This window comes from Myotis brandtii, unplaced genomic scaffold (genome assembly GCF_000412655.1).
Source record: "Myotis brandtii unplaced genomic scaffold, ASM41265v1 scaffold12, whole genome shotgun sequence".
NCBI classification, from domain to species: Eukaryota; Metazoa; Chordata; class Mammalia; order Chiroptera; family Vespertilionidae; genus Myotis; species Myotis brandtii.
In genome coordinates this window covers 148,280-152,541 of record NW_005354173.1, presented here as the reverse complement: position 1 = coordinate 152,541, position 4,262 = coordinate 148,280, and the positions used below count along the sequence as shown (strand labels likewise).

Below are 4,262 nucleotides of genomic sequence, written 5' to 3'. Positions count from 1 at the left end.
TTCTTTTTTCTTTAATGAATGACAACTTTATTTCTTAAAGGCTGATGAAAAACCATTATGATTTTTAGTAAAGAAAATACAACATCTCACTTAAAAACTATGGTATCTATATTTCTTCCTTAAATACTAAGTTTTCTAAAACTCAACTTAAAAACATCTGGCATGCATGTTTAATCTCAGCACAGTGGGTTGAAGATCAAGTATACATGTTACATACATCAAGGCTAAATTAAAAATTATAATCATCATCATCATCATCATCTTCACGTTTTCTTTCCAATGCATTTGTTGATTCATTGGCAGCATTTTGTGATGACACCATGTTAGTGATAATAAGGATGTTTTTGGATTCAATTAATGAAGGACTAATCAGAACATTCTAAACTGACGTTGCAGAAATTGATGCTTTTACAGCTGGGGACTGTGAAGTGGGCATCTGTACTGTAAACCTTTGCCCTGTGAGGGGCATTGGAGTCCCTACTCTAGTTGAAACTGACATGGTTTGTGGGGTTGGTGTGCCAAGTGTGAGGGTACTTAGTCTGCTAGCAACTGAACCAACACTTAACCGTGGAACTGTTATTCTTCCCACAGAAGTAGATGCCTTTTTTGTAAGGATTTAAGTCTATAGTTTGGAGCAATCAAGCAATATCTATCAGGTGGCAATCTAGGACCTGAATATGGCTTGATCAATGGCAATGGGGTTTGACGTCTTTACCTTTCAATATCTAATAAAACATCTCTTGGGGGAGGAGAGGTAAGAGTGGTCAGCACGACACTGGATTGCCAATCGCACATCATCTGCATCTATGGTAGCTTTCTTAGCATGGCTTGAATACATTTTTGCATCATCTAGAATTGAGGTCATATATAGGAAGGCAAACTCCAACATCTGATTTATAACTCTTGGCTCATATTCTGTAATCCCCACATCCTTCAGGATTTGTGCCGTTATCTGTGCATCTTTCGGCATGCTCTTGGGAGAAGCCATCTTGACAGACTCCATGATATCCGGAGATCAGACTTCTTGAGCTAAATCACCCACATTAACGTATTTCAGTCCCAATCTTGCTGCAAGTTCTTTGCCTAGTGTGGTTTTTCCAACCCCTGGTGTACCCGTGAGCAGGAGGTTTGGAAGCAACATGGTCCTCAATGCGATCACTCATTCCTTTCTTGAAAAGGCAAATAACTACATATCCATTGCAGTAGTTATTTATTGAGAACACTACTTTTTAACTGTGCTATCATATTATTTAGAATATTATTGTGTCGGTTGGCACCACAGTTACAAAGTTGCCTAGGTTTTGATTATTTTTGCTTCTAGCCTTATTTTCTCCATAAACTCTTGCATTTTTAAGGTGGGATTTTGTAGAACATAAGATTTTCAGGAGTGCATTTATGGCATTTTAGTAGACACACCTGCAAATCTGTTGTTTTTGTTGGCTGCTTATGATAAAAAAAATTGCTCCTTTTCATGATAAACTATCCAATTTGCTTATTTGATAGAGTGAAGTTTTGGATGACAAACAGATGTAAGTCTGAAAATAGCTCTAAATATATACCTGTAATGCCAATTAGTATTGCACTGTATTGCTGATTGAACTGGTTGTTCATATTTGAAAACTGACATTAACATGTGCTATGGAAAATTAAAATTTCTGTATCAACATGGAAAATATCAGGAATATAAAGACCAATTTATCTATAGTAATAAAAGGGTAATAATCTAGTTAGACTGGACATCCTTCTGGGTGTCATTCTGGACATCCTTCCGGACAAAGCTGGGGCCGAAGTGAAGCCTGGATCCCGGATGCCTGCCGGAGGCCGGAGGGAAGCCCGGGTCCTGGATGCCTGAGGGAAGCTGGTGCCAGCAGCTGGGGGAAGGAAGGCCTACTTTTTCACGAATTTTTGTGCATCGGGCCTCTAGTAAGAATATATAACTAAAATGATGTAACACCATTCCTGGCTGTTTGTTTATTTCTTGTTTCAAAACCATAGTTTTATTACGGGTCCATCTCCGAGGGAGGGTGGCACCAATACTCAGCTCAGGAGTAAATCCTGCCAAGTTTAAGCTCCCCACAGGCATTCCATAGGACATGGGTATGTGATGCAATTATATCTACTGATATGCGAAGAAAACTGTTGCAGCAATTTGGGGAACTTTTCCTCATTCTGAAAGAAAGAACAGCATTGTTGTGTCTTATTCCTCTGTCAATTAAAGTACCTATATATGACAGAGGTCTAGTATCTCATGAACATGAGGGCACCTAAATTGAGGACAACCCAAAGGCAGAGAGAAAACAATGACAAAAACCTGAGTCTTCAAGGAAGATTCAATTACAAACTCTGGAGCCATTTACATTAAGTAATTTGTTCTTCAGCTAAACACATTTTGTTATTTTAAACTATTAAATATATTTTTCTGTTATATTCAGTCAAATTTATCCTATTCCATCAAGAATATACTAATTCATACATACCACACACACACATACTCCCTATATACAGACACACACTCATCATATAGTAACATGTGTACACATGCACATAACACACACAGAGACTTTCATGGAGATTTTATTTCCACATATTCCCAGTCACCTTTCCCATCATTCTCTTGGATCTATAGTAATTTTTTTTTCACTTCAAATTAAGGGCATTCACAAAGAGGCAATTGTGAATTTCTTCCTCTTTTTCTCTAGTTTTTCCTATCAATAATTGAGTTATTCATGATTTCAAACATCTTCTTTAATAAATGTAAATGAATATTACTAGACATGATTCTACCTCTGCTAACTTCACATGCTAGTGTGGAGCTGTCAGTACTATTATCCATTACCCAGTGACTTTTGAGCATGAAGTGGTTTTGCCCCATATGATACCAATATTTGCAATCTCTGTGCTTTTGTGTTGAACTACCTTTCATCAATTCCCTAGCATAAAAATCTAAATATTGTCCTTCAGAGTAATAATCTTACTACCATTTTAGATCTTTAATATAGTTAACAAGATAAATTTGACTTTAGCAGACCAGACTTCCCAAATAGTGATGGATAGTAATATATCACTTCTACACATATTTGAAAACATCTATTATGTACCATACACCTTCAAACTGCTGGTGACATATCAGTGAGTAAAACATTTCTATGATCATTGGACTTACATTCTTTTAAAACATTTTATTAGAGATACAGAGTATTTTTTAGTTATTTTAATGCTTATGCCCAACATTGAATGTGTGTGTGTGTGTGTGTGTGTTAAACTTTCAGATTGGTTCATGTCTTGTTTGTTTAGAAGGCCAGTATAACTTTGTGTTTTGCTCAGTATCAAGTATTATGTGCCTATTATATGTGAGGCAAATGGTTACTATATTTAAGAGATCAATATTTAGGGAGGAGGAAAAGAATGTAAATCTATTGTAGGTTACTGAAATAAATACTAGACAGAAGTATGAAAAAATGCTCTATAAGTGCACATAAAGTAGTTACATGTTCTGTGAAAGAATAAAGGGAGGAGATATTTAATTACTACCTAATTATGAATAGGAGTTTTTATATTAGGGGTACAGAATTAATAGAGAAGTAGGCACTCTGTTAAAGGAAAATACAATTTCAAATTTAAAGTAAACTTGGACTTCAAATTTCACTACCTACCTAAATGAGTATGGACTCTAGGCACTAGGAGTCATTAGAGAATGTAAAGGGAGTGATGTGATCCAGTATCTCTTAGGGCGCTAACTCTAGTGGCAATGTGGAAACTGGTTCCTAGTGGAAATAGAATAGAGGCAGGGAAGCCATTGATAAGTTAGTGTGATGAATGAGCCAGAGATGGATGAAGGCCTCAAATGCAGCAGGCACAGATCGCAGATAAATATGAGAACTATTGATCTAGGCTTTCTAAGACAGAAAAGCTCTTAGACCAAAGTCTGTGACTGAAGATTAGATGAGCTGCCTTTAAGAATGTAATGGTTTCTTTGATATCACTGCTCTAATCACAAATCAAAGAATTGTGTGTGTGTGTGTGTGTGTGTGTGTGCACATGCGTGCGCGCACACGTTTTGTGAGCATTTTACTGGTGAAGTAAAAATATACATAATATTAAAATGCCTTTTGCCATTTCAAATGCATTTTGGAGGGAGCAGATTTGTTTATGTAACATTTGGTGATGTTATCTAAACAAGACAGATAACAAATACATTGGGATTACTATTCAAACAGAAACCACCATGGACTAAGAACCGTTATGATAAGTGACTCCTGAGG

At 36.5% G+C, this 4,262-nt stretch overlaps 1 pseudogene; it reads right to left on the bottom strand.

The window, feature by feature from the left end:
• Window positions 1–229: 229 nt before the first annotated feature.
• LOC102239756 lies at window positions 230–1,155 on the bottom strand (annotated as a pseudogene).
• Window positions 1,156–4,262: the final 3,107 nt, after the last annotated feature.